Source organism: Geotrypetes seraphini, chromosome 7 (assembly GCF_902459505.1).
Source record: "Geotrypetes seraphini chromosome 7, aGeoSer1.1, whole genome shotgun sequence".
NCBI lineage: Eukaryota > Metazoa > Chordata > Amphibia > Gymnophiona > Dermophiidae > Geotrypetes > Geotrypetes seraphini.
The window spans coordinates 110569158-110585936 of record NC_047090.1 but is presented as its reverse complement, the minus strand read 5'-3'; the positions used below and the strand labels follow the sequence as shown (position 1 = coordinate 110585936).

General features: G+C 42.7%; 1 protein-coding gene across 4 annotated transcripts in view; it reads right to left on the bottom strand.

The window, feature by feature from the left end:
- RGS6 (regulator of G protein signaling 6) overlaps positions 1 to 16779 on the bottom strand; it is a 497670-nt gene that overhangs the window by 477244 nt on the left and 3647 nt on the right. Inside the window, exon 1 of one of the 4 annotated variants that reach the window (XM_033952621.1) lies at positions 16428 to 16678. The exons of 2 other annotated variants lie outside the window; for them this stretch is intronic. The gene's annotated coding sequence lies outside the window, so the exon portion shown is untranslated. Of the gene's footprint in view, positions 1 to 833; positions 967 to 16427; positions 16679 to 16779 lie in introns of those variants that run through there. One more of the 4 variants, XM_033952618.1, reaches the window with a different exon arrangement.

Sequence of the window (16779 nt, the reverse complement as noted above, 5' to 3'; positions counted from 1 at the left end):
AGTGCCTATATACAAAAAAGCCAGTGCCCATATACAAAAAAGCCAGTGCCTATATACAAAAAAGCCAGTGCCTATATATAAAAAGCACAAAATTCATGCTTCCAAACCACATTTTGCTAGAGCTGTACCCTGTCCTCAGGTCTGTTTGCCTCTCATTCACCTGTTACCCATTTCCTGAAGATCACCCAAATGTCAAATTGCAGCATAACTGGCAGCTGGAACAAAAGTGAGGCTGCGCATTCTAAGCAGATAAACTCCGAGGTTCCCAGTTTCTTTCCGATAAGACCAGAGGAAAGGTTTAATCAAGGAAAACACCCCCACTGTGCCTGCCACGCAATTTCTGTTCTATCTTGGCATTTTATTTTATTTTGTTTGGTTGCCTTTCAACCGCTCCAATTGCTTCCTGAAGACCCCGTCAAGCTGTCGGAAACGCTGACGTGCATTCAGAATGAACCTTCCTAAATTAAACGCAGTGGACATTTGCCCTGTGTAAAGGCCATTTAGCTTTAAACGAACATGTTATCTCCTGCGTTACCGTCCCCACCACACACCATCCGCTGGATCCGTACGAGACTGGAAAATCCTGTAGCTGCAGCAGCAATGGCACACGTAACAGCAGAACAGACATCCGCGAGTCTACAGCTCATTCCCATCTAATATTTAGCTTATAACATTCCTGATTTTGTGAAAACAAATCCATAGAATTTCACTCTGTACCCGATGATTTTCTTTCTTTCTTTGCAAAACTGAAATTCAAGAGGCAGTTACTTGGGGGGGGGGGAAGCAGCATGGAAAACATTCTTGGCAACGTTAATAGTAGGAGCTACCATTACCTTAGCAACCAAAGGATTGCCCCTCTCTCACTCTCCCTTCTGCTTTCTGTTTCTCCTCAGACACAGGGTCGAGCCTCCTGGATCATGGTTGCAAGCGAGAAATCCGAAAGACACTTGCAGTCCCTTAAGGCTTTCAGGGAGCGTTTTCGCCTCTCAGAAATATTCTCCTGTCAATGTTTCCAGTTGGAGAAAAGATTTGGACTTTCAGATTCACGGTTAGAGAAAAATCAATAAAGAAGGCTGAGTTGCAGCTGGAACCACGTTCATCTCTCTCGCAGACACCTGCAGTGGTTCAATTGTCCTTTTTTTTTTTCTCTCTTCCTAGATGCAAGCAGAGAGCCTCCAACTGTGCGAGTCCTGACAGAGCTACCGGCAAAGGTGGGAGAAAGGAGAAACAGAAGCTGCTGCTGCAAGGGAAGACATTGACTCACGCGAGCAAAGAGCAGCAGCTTCTGCCAGAGCCCTAACTAGACAACACTTCAGCACCCAGGGCAGGCAAGTTTATTTGCAACCCAACCCCAACTCGATTCCTGCTCCTCTCTCTCTTCACCTCTTCCAATCTGCTTCCCTCTCTTTTCTTCTCAACTCAGAAGACAAGAGGAGAGCTTTGTACTTCCAGACTGTTCATCTGCTCCTGGTCCTCTTTATCCATCCTCAAAGGTCTTTGCACCCTGGATGGCTGCTCTACGAAGTGAAGTGGAGAAGCATCCTGGTGCAGACTTTTGTCTTGCATTGAATGGAGGAAGAGGAGGAAGGAGTGCACAGCTTGGCTTGGAGTGTACAGCTCGGCTAAGTCCAGAACTTTCCAGAATGAGCAGCAGCCTTCCTCGGTGTTTTGCTTTTGGGAGACATTTTCAGAGGCAAGGAAAAGCCCAAGCGCTTGTCTCGACGGGCGACTTTAAGATGGTGCTAGTAGGCCCGCATTGGTCACCTGTGAAGATTTGCTTGGAGGGTGGGGATAGATAGAGGGGTGGGTTAGTGGGCCAGAAGCAGAGGCACGAGTGGTGGTTGACTTTCTGCCATAAAATTTCCAAAGGGATTGGCTAAAGGGGCAAGGAGCTGGGGGTTCTTGGAAGGAGGTATATAAACCAGGACCTCTGAGGCTCAAAACTTGTTCTTGTTCCTTGGAGGCAGTTTTTTCCCTCCCTCCCTCCCCATTATCAGCACTGGTAGTTTTCTATTCTCAGTGGGGCTTGTGTATGTCACAGTGGTGGAGATCCTGAGCATTGGGGCTCATCCGGCGATGAGCGGTTGGCTAGCAGCAAGCTCAGGGAGCGGATGCAATAGGGTTAGGGCCTAGATGACATGGTGGGGTCAGGGGACTGTAATTTGGTTACTTATGGCACATAATGTAGCTTGGGAGTTATTATTCTACTGTAATGTTTGCAATGTTGGTTTCCAATACATAGAACTGCGGCCTGGTTTTCCTTCAGAAAAAGTTTGTATTTTGTTTACAGTATGCTTGTAATTAAATGAAGAATATTCAAGTAGGGGGTTGGAGAAAAAGGGGAGGATGGGGGTCTGGCATTGGGTAAGAAGTTTGAAGGGAGAATTTGAGGGTGGGGGGGGATCTTCCAGGTCTTTCCAGGTCCAGATATTATGAGAAAATTAGATAGAAAAAAATGTGTCAGTATTACTTGTTAAAGCTTGCTATCTTGGAAGTTAAATAGTTTTCTAATTTAAAAAAATATTTTTAAAGTTAAATTTTAGGGGCGGTTTCAACAGGGTTCTCATAAGCTATTTAGTGCCATCAGAATGCTACTACCAGATCTTGTGTGGCCACACTGATTTGTTTTCCATAACATTACATGTGAATTTACTACAGGAGTACTCTTCCCGCCCCCACACTTTGCTAAATATTTCCATTCTGAAGGAAGATACTTTGCAGGCAAGATGGGGGTCCCTGAAATAACAAATGGAAGGATCCTTCCCTCTTTTGCTTTTGTTCCCATTTACCCTTCTATACACCATAGAGTGGAGAGGCCGCAGCCTGAGACCCAGAAAGTTTTAACATTTTTGTTTGATCAGCAAGAAAAGAGTGTTTGATGTGCGAGTCTGCACCGCTCATAACCAAAAATCTTTCGTAATATTGTGGGTTCCCTGAAGCAGATACGAAACGTGTCACGTCGGAACCTGACACCCGCAAGCTACAAGGTTTGTTTAAACGCATAAAGAAGAACAAATAGTTTTGCCTTAGTGGCTCCTGAAGCTAATTATTTAAACATCCATACTATCTACAAACGGTGCTTTTAGATGCGATGATTGGGTGGCGAGACAGTAGTGCTGAGGTTTTCGTCCCTGTTATTGTCTACATGATTCTGAGCACAAAAGTCACCAAGATTAGTATGCAGGATTGAAAGTGTTGATGTTGAGATCTATTATGAGTCATTATTCTATTGCCTTTGAGACCCAGAAAAGCCAGATTAGGGGTAAATTGAAGAAATGGTACTGAAATTTAGGTGCCCAGGGAGGGAACTGGCCTAGTGGTTAGCGCTGCTGCCTCAGCACCCTGAGGTTGTGAGATCAATCCCAGCCTGGTAATCTAGGATTGCCAGATTTTTCAGTCGGAAAATCTGGACACCCCCCCTAGGCCCGCCCCCAGGCCCGCCCAGTTCCACCCATCCCTGCCCTATAATGCCCTAATCCCATCCCCACCCTAGTCCCACCCCAGCCCTGCCCCCGCTGCCTGCTCTTGTGGATGCGCGGATTTCCTCCCTGCCCGACGCGATTTGAGGAGGCTTTTCAAAACCCAGACAAAGTGCCGGGTTTTTAAAGCCGTCCAGACCCCTGGACATGTCCTTCTTTCCCTGGACATGGCCTCAAAAGAAGGGACATGTCCGGGGAAATCTGGACGTCTGGTAGCCCTATGGTAATCCAATATTGCCCCAGGTGAGCCTGCCAAAACCAGTGGCATGTGGTCAGAGTCTTCGGGGAATTCATCCCAGCCCCTAAAGGCCCTAAGGGCACTGCTCTGAATTTGATGGGTCAAGCAGGCAACAGGCAGATGCTGCTCAATAAAATTCAGTACTGTCAGGGCCCTCAGGAGGTTCAGAGACTCCCCAGGCCAAGAGCCCTACTTTTTAAGGGGGGGGAGAGAGGTTACTTTTTGTTTAATACTGTTTGACTGGTTGAGCAGACTGCTTATTCAATAAATCAAACCGCATCAAGCAAAAAATAAATAAAAAAGCAAGGATGCAGAGCTGGGGATTCCCTGAATCCCCTGAAAGCCTCACTGCATGCCACTGGTAAGGACAGATAGGGAAAAATACTTAAGAGTACCTGATTTCTATTCAATGTATTGTAAACCGCTTTGGGTGAATTTCTTCATGAAAAGGCCGTTAATAAATCCCAAAATAAAAATGAATGCCGAGTATGAATTCTATAATGACAGTTGTGCACGGAACTGCTTACTCGCAATTGGAAGAACTGGGATCACCTTAGCTTTCCTTTTTGGTGGGCGAGCTTATGTTTAACTTATAAATATGAGAACCTGAATGCTGACATGCTGGGACATAATAAGGTATTCAAATTAGTTTGGGGGTCCATTGACGTCTTTTGTAGATTTGCTATAGTTGTCCTTTATCTTTATCTTCTGTTGTTTTTTACCCACACATCCAGGGGGGGGGTAGGAGCAGGAGGGGGGTATATCTTTTGTTTTTGGTATTATTCCTGATGGTAATGATAGAAGGGGGAGGGAATTTTTATATTTTGTATACTGATTGATACTGATTGATTATAAGTGCTTGGTTGATTATCATTATTTGTATATAAATTGTATTGCACTTTTTGTTGGCATTAAAAACTAAATAAAGTTAAAAAAAAGAGAATACCATATTTGCCGGCGTATAAGACGACTTTTCAGTACCTTAAAATCCTCCCCAAAGTCGGGGGTCGTCTTATACGCCGGGTACTGTTTACATGCCCTTACTTTACATGCCCTAACATCTCCTTCCTTACCTCCTTACGGTGCTTACGGTACTAGTAAACCTGCCGGGACATCAGCGGGGCCATGGCGGGACATCAGTGTGACAAGGGTGCCATCTCCTTCATCCTGCGCAGCGGGAAGCAGCGGCGCTCTGGCCCCACCCCTTTTCTCTTTACTACGTCTCTCGCACATGCGGCCGTGTGTGGAGTCTAGCCCTTAAGGAAGTTGCGGGGGCGAACAGGAGGCTTTTGAAGGCTTTTAAAGGGAAACTGTCATGCCAGCAAACTTGCTAGGGACTTGCCCGGCACTTGCTCTCTCCCTCTATGTGTTATCTTCCTTCTATCATTGACAGTTTCAGTTTGGTTAACAGTTTAGAAAACAAATAGCATGGCAGCTCCCATGGGTTTATTGTTCTATTCAGCTTTAGTGAATTAATTAAAATTATTGAAATAAATTCTGATGTTCTTTTAAGTTTTATTTGTTGTGCAGAAGGTGTGCGGAAGAAGGGGTAGTCTTATATGGCGAGTATATAACAAACTCTATATTTTAACTGTAAAAGTTGGGGGGTCGTCTTATACGCCCAGTCGTCTTATACGCCGGCAAATACGGTACTTGCTCAACTTTGGGCATGAGCAGTTACACCAGCTCAAATGAAGTGGGCACACCTAATTGTAGGCAGTTCTATAACCTGCACACCTGACATGCCCCCAATCCACCCATGTCCCTCCTATGTCCACACCCTATATAAGTTGCTGCTCTGGAATTTCAGTGTGCAACTTATAGAATAGCACAGTGTATCTCAAACTTTTTAGCTCTGGCATACTAAATGGAGCAAATGTGTTTTTGCGGCACATTATAATTGAAATTATAAAATTGGAAAACCAACAAAAAATCGAATATGATAGCTATTTATGTAAAGTTCTTTAAGCTATGTATGGGTAATTGTAACAATGGTGAAACTAAAGTAGATAGAATAGAATTGCTAATTAATGCTATGGACGAGCTAGTTTATAAGTTCAAATTAACTTAAAACGTGGCTTGATAGTCGACAAATAAACACGCATTTCATCATCCACCATCTAAAGTCGTTCTCTTTTTTTAATTTAATTTCTATCAAAGCTGAAAATCCTAGTTTTGCAAAGATAAGAAGATCCAAATGGTGACAAAGCGTTGATTGCTTTGTTGTCCAAGTTAGGATAACTACTGCATAAAACATAAAAATAAAATTACTTGCCATTAGTTTTCAAGAACCAATCAAGTCAAAGAATGATGCTTGTCTAGGCAGTTGTATCCTTATGCAAGCAGACACTCATAACATTGGCAGACTCTTGCATATGCAACGTAGATGTCATCTATTCTAGTGTACTGTATACTTATGAAGAGAATTTTTTAAAAATAAAGTAAAATTCTGGAATCTGTTGTGGCACACCCAAAATCTCTTCAGGGCACACCACTGTGCCATGGCACACTAGTCTGAGAGACACTGGAATAGCGACTGTTAATTGGTACCAATTATAGCCGACTCCAAGTAACAGCCAATTATTAAATTAAGTTACACGTACAACTTTGCACACTAACCCCCAAATTCTGTATATGGCGCCTAAGGTTGTGGACACTGCAATTCAACAACTGGTAGTTTAAAGATTAATCAGAGAAAAATGGTTTGTTTGAGCTCTGCATGGCCCTGAGGCAGAAAATGAAACGAGGCTCTCGTCTGGGCATATAAATGAAATTTGACTTCTTTTGGATGGACACTATGATACTGGAAATATCTGAGACATTTTTGATTAGCACGTTGGGGTATAACATTAATATGAGAGAACACTTGTGATGTAACCACTGCATCAGCTATTTGGGGGTTTCTCCCACTTGCAGCTATTTTGAGCAGTTTAGACTAGAGAGTTACGCGGGGACAGAAATCCCACCCATTTCCGCCCGTCCCCGCCAGGATCCTCTCCGTCCCCACCCGTCCCCGCCAGGATCCTCTCCGTCCCCACCCGTCTCCATCAGGATCCTCTCCGTCCCCACCCGTCCCCACAAGGAATTACCTCCATCCCCACCCGTTCCCATACAAAGTAGCAATTACTTCTGACAGGATCATCAATTCCACAGTTTCTTTTGCTGTTTTCCTTGTGGAATCTCTTTGGTGGAACCCTTTTTTTGTTTTCTGTTCAGGTAATTAACTTATAAACCCCCTCTTTTACTAAGGCTGACATGTCCATTGTATTATATGGATGAACCCTGCTTCCAAAGCCTTCCATCCCCGTGGGAGTCCCGTTGGCTAGAGGGGGGTCCCCGTGGGAGTCCTGCGGGTCAGAGGGGGATCCCCGTGGGAGTCCCGTGGGTTAGGAAGGGTTCCCGTAGGACCCCCGCAGAATCCGCAGGATTCCTGCAATCCCCGTTTCCGTGCAGACCTCTAGTTTAGACTGCCAAAGTTACTGAAGTTCTCTCATATCACAAAAGAACATAAGAAGCGCCATCTCCGGAACAGACCCTAGGTCCATCAAGTCCGGCGATCCGCACATGCGGAGGCCCCGCCAGGTGTACCCTGGCATAGTTTTGGTCCCCATATCACTCCAAGCTTCTCGTAAAGAGAAGTGCATCTAGCCTACCCCTACCCATGTCACTTCATGCCACTCATAAGGAGATGTACATCTAACTTACCCTTAAATCCTAGAATGGTGGATTCCGCAATTACCTCTTCTGGGAGAGCATTCCAGGTGTCCACCACTCGTTGCGTGAAGCAGAACTTCCTGATATTTGTCTTGAACTTGTCCCCCCTTAGCTTCAGCCCATGTCCTCTTGTCCGTGCCACATTGGACATTGTAAATAACGTTTTTTCCTGCTCTATTTTGTCAATTCCTTTCAGTATTTTGAATGTCTCGATCATATCCCCTCGTAGTCTCCTTTTCTCAAGGGAGAACAACCCCAGTCTCTTAAGTCTTTCCTCGTAATCCAGGTTCTCCATACCTTTCACCAGCTTTGTTGCTCGTCTCTGCACCCTCTCTAGCAGTATGATATCCTTCTTTAGTTATGGAGACCAATGCTGGACGCAGTATTCCAAGTGTGGTCTGACCATCGCTCTATAAAGCGGCATTATGACTTTCTCCGATCTACTCGTGATTCCCTTCTTTATCATGCCTAGCATTCTATTCGCGTTCTTTGCTGCCGCTGCACATTGCACCGACGGCTTCAGTGTCCTATTAATACTCCCAGGTCCTTTTCCTGTTCAGATTTTCCCAGAGTTGCACCTGACATACTATACTTGTGTTCCTTATTATTTCTGCCTAAGTGCATCACTTTGCATTTTTCCACATTAAACTTCATCTGCCATTTATCTGCCCAATTCTCCAATCGGCTCAAGTCACTCTGATGGCCCGGCTTAGCTTTGTGTCATCTGCAAACTTGATGATCTCACTGGATGTTCCATCCTCTAGGTCATTTATGTAGATATTAAATAAGATAAAAGTATTCCATTGTTTATCATTTTATCCAGTGCCTATCCATTTTTTGAGTAATATAGGAGTTTGTTTTGGTAGAATCTGAGGGTTTTTTTTTACTGCTAAAGGGAATTTAGGGGGGTTATGGGCACACATCAGCATGCACAGCCAATATGCACGTACAACTTAACTGATTAATTGGCTTAATCAGCGCTGATTGTCAATTAATACCAATTAATTCAAGCTAATTGGAATCAATTAGAAGATACACTCACAACTTGGTAGGCGCATTGCACAAAGTGTTATGCACCATGACTAGTGCGTGATACTAAAAGGGGGTGTAGCAAGGGGCAGGTTGCGAGTGGATTATGGGCATTCCTAATAGCTAACAGGCATTTAGGCCAGGTTTTAGCTAGTCTAAATGGGTGCCCCTAAAAGTACTGGTGCTAAGCATGATTCTATAAGAAGAACGTAACTTTTACAGAATCATGCTTAGAACCTTGCTGGTCAGCACTGATTGTTTAGGCGCCATAAACAGAATCAGGCCTTAAATATAAATCTGGGTGGCGAACTTTAGAGAATCGGGGGATTAACCCTCCCATTGTCTCATGTACAAACGTAGCTTGTAGGATCTCTGGAGACAGAAAAACACCTACTGTATCTGAATGTAACGCACCTTGACCTACTTTTGAAAAATGCATGAGTTAGCTTAGCAGGGTTTAAAAAAAGTTTGGATAATTTCTAAAAAGAAGTCCATATGCCATTATTGAGATGGCTTGGGGAAATCCACTGCTTATTCCTAGGATAAGCAGCATAGAATCTGTTTTACTACTTGGGATCTAGCTAGGTGTTTGGGACCTGGTTTGGCCACTGTTGGAAACAATATTGGGCTTGATGGATCTTCAGTCTGTCCCAGTATGGCAATTCTTATGTGCTTATGTAAATCCAAAATCCCTACCAATATAGTAGAGAGATTTTTCCATGGAAGTAATGTATTATTTTAGATTGAAAACAGCAGTCAATGCAGAAAGCTACTGTGGGGTGCAGCATACCCTTAATGAACAGTTTGCCTGCTCGTTACTGACTGCTGCATGCTAAATGGGTTTCTGCACTTAGGTTTACTCCCTTGGTAGATATTGGCACACAGCATATTAAAATGCAAGCTAAAGAGCCGATCAGCTACCCTAAAGCATGCAGGGCTGTGCACTGATTACTGAGTGAGCTCAATGCCAGAAACCTATCACCAGGCCTGAGGCTGGTGTAGAACTGATGCTGACTGGGGGGGTACCTAGTCAGCATTAGCCCCATCTCTCTCCCTTCTGCCCCACTAGCCCTTATAACCCCACTTCTGTCCCTCCAGCACCCCCACCTCCAAAAGGACCAGTTCCCTCCCTAAAAATTTTGCTCCAACATAACTGATACTCTCTCCCCACATGATCAGCCCCCTCCTGACCTGACCTAACACAAATCAAAAAGTAGTCCCTGGTCATCTAGTGAGTTTTTCCCCTTTCCCTCATCCCTCCCTACCTGCCCCCATCAGGGGAAAAAACCACTCCTTGGCACTCAACTGCTGACCCTTTTCAGAAGCACCCCCACCCCCCCAGACCCATAGATGCAAAAGCAGTGCCCACTCATTTCTGCCTTCAGCACTTCATCTACAAAATGGTGGCAATCAGCACCACCCTGTGCATCATACACCAAGCAGGGCCAATCTACCATATAGAGGATATTTTTCTCTATACTTCCTTGCTTTCCCTTTCCTCTCCTACCGTGATCAGGAAGTGATGTCAGAGGGAGAGCTGAGGCCAGCATGAGCAGCAGGTAAGAGAAGCTGCTCGCTCTGGTGATCATTCAAAGAGGTAGTTGGGTGGGTGAAGAGGAGGAGTGGTGCCGGCATCCCCGCCAAGATGGTACACGGGGTGATCTCCACCCCCACCCCCTCTCGCTATGCCACTGTACTCTACCCCCATCTTGCTACAATTTTTCTGCACATATTAGAATACATTTAGCATGAACACGTGATGAAATATCCAAGTGATTAAATGTCTCAGTGATGAAGTGACACCAAACCTGGTATAAATGTGGATGTGCATAACACCCACAAAGACGTGTACAAGCCAAGAGAACTGGGACAAATGATTCTTTATTCAATGGAAGACCCTAGGTACTGTAGACCTTAGGTCTTCCATTGAATAAAGAATAGGTAGCCTGTTCCAGGAATACCGCGCTGCAAGAAAGAAGGGACAGAGTCTGAAGTTGGCAGTAGAAGAGAAGAGTACAGATACCCGCTCTCTTGGTATATATACCCGCTCTCTTGGTACACTGATGTCCTCTCATAATAAATTTGGGTAGGAAGGAAGGCAGGAGGGGGCCGCGCACGATTGGTGACCACGCGCGTTCCCTCCCTTAACTGCGGGGACAAGGCCAGTCACCGCTCCACGGGGTGGTGGATGGCCTTGTCCCCGCACCTGCGGTGAGCACCTTTCCCCCCTTCAGCAATATCCGATATGAGGAAGAGCAATTAGAAGACTGAGAGTATCTTCACCACTTGATCCGGGGAGAGTCCACTGAGGGGGTTCTCTGAAGCAGCCTTTTTGGGTAAAACATGTCAGAACCCGCTTGAGTTTTCACAGCTTCACTCACTAGAAAGCGTGGTGTCCTTTTGAAGCTAAGTTTAACATTTAAGCCTTACAGACTTTATAATAATTGTTTATTATCACAATTTTTGAGCAAAGTTATATCATCACACCAAAGTAACTTGCAGCGGTGCAATGAAAGATTAAGGCATCCACATTTAGGGTCTTGTCCCCGGTTTGTGGTTCTTCTACCTTATAAAAGGTTCTGAGCACTTGCGTGAGTTTCACTTAATGGTGAAGTTCCTTATTATGTTTAATACCATATAATATACTGCCAGCAAAAACTCAATGTGATCACTGAACAAACATAAATTATTACCCAAATGGGCTGTTACCATATACTTCTGTCTTTCCAAACAGTTACTAACACTGTCAAACAAGTATCCTTCAATATTTCCACTGACAAGAAAACTCTGGTTAATGATGTTTGTGTTGGCCATTTACTGTGTAAATTTCCTGTGGTCTTGCACAGAAAATTCAATAGCAGGGCGAATGCTGCCCACCTCGGTCTAAAATTAGATTATCTAAACATTTTGTTAAATGGTTAAAACGTGTGTATTTTATGCTGATAAATAAAGAAGTTTTTTTTTTAATCAGCATAGCTTAATATTCTGGGATTTAGCAACAGTTGAGGAGTTGTTACTTGAAGATAGATTAGAGTGCTAAGCCTGGCAGAGCAGGGGAGGGAGGGGGCTGGGTGCAGGGCCTGGCAGGGCAAAGCACTTGAATATTAACCCCCCACCCTGGCTTATATTTGAGTCTACCTTTTTTTTTTCCTCATTTTTAGGGGGAAGGGGCTACCTCGGCTTATATTTGGGTTGTCTAATATTCGAGTATATACGGTATTATGCTTACACAAAATATAAAAATGTATGTTTAACTATACATATTATATAAAGACATTAAAACAGAAATTAAATAGCGGCACAAGTAAAATATATTTTTTTTAATGTTGCCTGGTAAAATGTAAAACAAGAGTGGAATAATATTTTGCTTAGGGGTAGGTGCTGGAGATTTTTTCTACTGTATGGTCCCTCCAACCAAAAAGGTGTTCTGCTGCCCTTGGACTTCCAGAAGCATTTGACCTCTTACAAAGGTATCTGAGATAATCACTCGTTTGCATTGGTAATCCACACTGGATCATACATAGAGACTACTCTAGATTAGCCTCCTATAAATATACTCTGTTTCCATCCCAACCAAACAGGCCTAAAAGCCATACCACACCTCCCAAACACCTGCCACGCTTCAACCATATAACAGGCCATCATCAAGTATGGCCACTTCATCACCCTAAATTATTGTCTCCCAACAAAACATCTTGTGAAAGGGCTATTCTGATCACAGTCCAAATCACATTTCTAGACCGCATAACCTTGAAGTTCAATGCAGTTTATAAAAAAAGTTAAATAATAACAAAGGAAGAAAGCAATGAGGATCTAATCAAACAAATATTTTGAAAAGAGATAAGTCTTCAATTGTTTTCTAAAAAGTACATAGGAGTGAGATGTAAATAACAGCTGTCGGAAATCCTTATCATAGAAAGCTGCCTGAAATAAGAGTGTATGATCATATTTCTTGCTTTTACAACCCTTAATGGAGGGAAATATGAAAAGGGCATGAGGTCTTCTACTGTTCTTTTTTTTTTCCACATCTTATATCAAGTGTACAATATTACATCAATTAAATCATATACATCACTTGAAATTATTTCCTATTATTATTTCAATACATATTTTAAGCCGCTCCCACACCCTCCCTTTCCACAATTATTGTAAGGTAAAACAATCTAAATAAAGGTATTCAAACTATTCTACTCCAGTTCGACATATCTGCAGCATTTGATGCAGCAGACCATTCACTACTATTATGAGGCTAAATGAATTAGGAGTTCAAGGAACAGTTCCTGAAAATTAGATCTTATGATGTATGGAAGGATGGAAAAAAAAAAAATCACAAAGCTGGAGGGCCACCTGCAGGGTTCCAAAAGAATCCACACTCTCCCCCTCTTTATTCAATCTATACATTTGCATTCTAGGCAAAAGCTTCACCCTTCTACAAGTCCACATCCTCTCGTATGAAGACGACATCTTTCTCCTTTGCGATGCCAGAAATACATTGGATAATACACTACAGCAGGTAAAAAAATACAATAGAATACCTAAGTGACTGGACACAGAAAAACTACCTCAAACTAAACAAGTCCAAGACTAAGATTCTCTGGTTCGGTGAAGTTGACTCATTACCATGCACAGAAATAGAACTGACTACAGGAGAGAAGCTAAAAATAGAGAAAACTTCCAAAGCACTGGGAGTTATTCTTGACTCTGCCCTAACCTATGAACACCAAATCAACACAGTAATGAGAAAATTCTTTTTCAGACTAAGCCAGCTGAGAACAATCAGTCCTAACTCAAGACAACTTTAGGACAATCAGTCAAGTAATAGTACTGTTGTACTTAGACTACTGTAACTCTCTATACAGTAGAATCGCAAAAAAAGAACTAAAAAAATTATAGACACTTCAGAATACAGCAGCCAGACAAATGTTCAAGAGCCAGAAAACTGGAGACAGCCACTCCACTACTGAAAGAACTACATGGGCTGCTAATAAAGAAACGAATACAGTTCAAGATGACCTGCATACATGGTCATACATAGTGAAAACTTCTATGGGTCACACTCTCCATCCTCAACTCAAGATTAACACAACAGCGCAAGATTCCTTTCCCATCCTCTCAACAAGTCCGCAGGAAAAGAATGTTCAAGTCAGCCTTCAAATTCCAAGCTCCATACATTTGGAATAAACTCCCAACATATATATGACAGATATCTACATACTTCTGCTTCCCAAAGACACTTAAGACATATCTATTTTCCATATAACATAATATGATTTTGGTTTGTACAGATGTCTTTATCAATCACTTGTACCTCAAACATTGTTCCTACTAAACACTGTACTCTAGAGTCGTAAGTGGTACTGGAGGACTGAAGAAGGGTAGATATGGTCCCTCAGAGGTGTCAAAGTCTTTCCTCGAGGGCCACAATCCAGTCGGGTTTTCAGGATTTCCCCAATGAATATGCATGAGATCTATTTGCATGCACTGCTTTCACTGTGCTAATAGATCTCCTGCATATTCATTGGGTAAATCCTGAAAACCCGACTGGATTGCGGCCCTCGAGGAGGGACTTTGACACCCCTTCTCTACACAAAGGTGGAAGAAAGAAAGAAATAGGGAATTACAGGCCAGAAAGTTTGACTTCTCTGGTAAGCAGATTAATGGAAATGCTTTTAAAACTGAGAATGGTGAAGTTTCTGGAATCTGATGGATTACATGAACCGAGGCAACATGGATTCACTAGAGGTAGGTCTTGTCAAACAAATCTGATCAATTTCTTTGACTAGGTGATCAGAGGATTGGATAGATGGAGTGTGCTAGATGTGGTGTATTTAGATTTTACCAAAGCCTTTCACAGTGTTCCACACAGATGTCTAATAAATAAACTGAGTGCTCTTGGGATGGGCCCCAAAGTGATGGGCTGGGTCAAGAACTGGTTGAGTGGTAGACAACACAAGGTAGTGGTTAATGGAGATCGCTCTGAGGAAAGGGATTTTACCAATGGTATGCCACAAGGTTCTGTTCTTGGGACTGTTCTTTTTAGCATTTTTATAAGTGATATTGCTGAAGGGCTGTCAGGTAAGATTTGCCTCTTTGTGGATGATACCAAAATCTGCAATAGAGGACACCCTGGATGGAGTGAATAACACGAAGAAAGACCTAGCGAAGCTTGAAAAATAGTCTGAAATTTGGCAGCTAAAATGTAATGCTAAGAAATGCAAGGTCATGCATTTAGGCTACAAAAACCCTAAAGAACAGTGCAGTGTAGGGGTGAAGAACTTATGTGCATGACAAAAAAGCAGGACTTGGGTGTGATTGTGGCCAAACAGGTTGAAAAGGTGATGGTGAAAGCTAGAAGGATGCTAGGGTGCACAGGAAGAGGTATGACCAGTACAAAAAAAGGAGATATTGATTCCCCTCTACAAGAATCTGGTGAGACCTCATTTAGAATATTGTATACAATTCTGGAGTTAAACCTACAAAAAAATATAAAAAAGGATGGAGTCGGTCCAGAGGAAGGCTAGTAAAATGGTGTGTGATATTCGTCATAAGGTGTATGGGGACAGACTTAAAGATCTCAATCTGTATACTTTGGAGGAAATGCAGGAGAGGGGAGATATGATAGAGACATTTAAATACCTACGTGATGTAAATGCGCACGAGTCGCGTCTCTATCATTTGAAAGGAAGCTCTGGAATGAGAGAACATAAGATGAAGTTAAGAGATGATAGGCTCAGGAATAATCTAAGGAAATACTTTTTTACAGAAAGGGTGGAAGATGTGTGGAACAGTCTCCCAGAGGAAAAAGTGGAGACAGAGAGGCATGGGATAGGCATGTGGTATCTTTAAGAGAGGAAGAGATAATGGTTACTGCAGATGGGCAGACTAGATTGGCTATTTGGCCTTTATCTGCCATCATGTTTCTATGTTACTTGTATTGAATTATTGAAGAAAAATTGTGGGATATAGTATACTGTAAATAGGTGAGTAAATATTGAATGCCTTAAATTAGAAATAGTCCTTTTTCTCTTGCTCTATTGGTAAGTTCCAAGTAATAGGCTGCCTGTCTCAAAACCCACCTATTTCAAAGAGACTTTCAACTACCCTCTGGACTGACACCCTTTCCGCTTTCACTTAATCCCTCTCCCTCTCACTCCCATTTTTGCCTTCTCCAATCTTTTATCCTGCTTTTGTTTTATGACTTGTGAACAGCATAGATGCCTTTCAGGCCCCTTGCAATATATCAAGTGTAATAAACACGTAAAATAAATAAGTCAGTATATACCACTGTGAATATTTACTGGATTCTGATACATAATTGTGCCATTAGAAAAACTAACAGTGTCATTACAGTGGCTTACATTTCGCCCTAAAATACTGCCAAAATGTAAAAATAAAGGCTCCCAGATGTTAAAAAGTCCAAAAATGCAGTCTTTTGAAAGAGAGAAGGATGAATGTTGAAGATGATATACAGGCATTTTGGAGATTAAGTACCCAAGCCAGGCATATGTAGCAGTATGTAGTAAGTGGACCTATCTAATATTAATCTATAGTAATTAGGTGATGGCAGCCTTACTCCCTTACCCACTGTCTCCACTTATAACTGTGTCTGACAGTTAAAGAGCATTTCTTCACACCCACTACCAACCTGGTCTTCATTTATTTAGCCGGTTGAAGAGTCCAGCATAGATAGCACTTCATTTCCTTTATCAAAGTGGCATTTCCCTCTAGCTCACAAATATATATATATATCTTGTTCAGATCTGCAATCCCCCAGAAATGTACAGTACAGGGAAATTTCAGGCCCATCTTTTCACAGCAATATTTGAATTAATAAAGTGATCCTTACCTTATACATATCAATGGGTAGAAATTAAAAAAAGACCTACATAAAAAGTACACAATAATGTCCTCTATTTCCCCACTTTTTTTTTTTTTTTTTTTTTTTTTTTGCTTTGCCAGATCAGTACCTGTCCTTAGATCTCTGTATGACACTCATTATTCACTTGTTACCCATTTCCCGGTGATCTCCCAAATGTCAGCACAACCGACACCTGGAACCGTCAGATAACTTGACAACCCCCAAAAAACTACAGATTTGAGAGTTCGAGACGGAGGGAAACCATTTGATCATCCAGCAAACTATTTCCACTGTGGCTGGCTTTTCCAGCTTCCACTTTCCCTCGCCTTTATTATTATTATTTCGTTCGGTCGCCTTTCAGCCGCGTCCTGAAAACCCCATTAAGCTGTGGGAAATGCTGACGCGCGTTCACGATCCAGCTGGAACGCAGCCGCGGCCGGCCTGCCATGTGCAAACGGCAT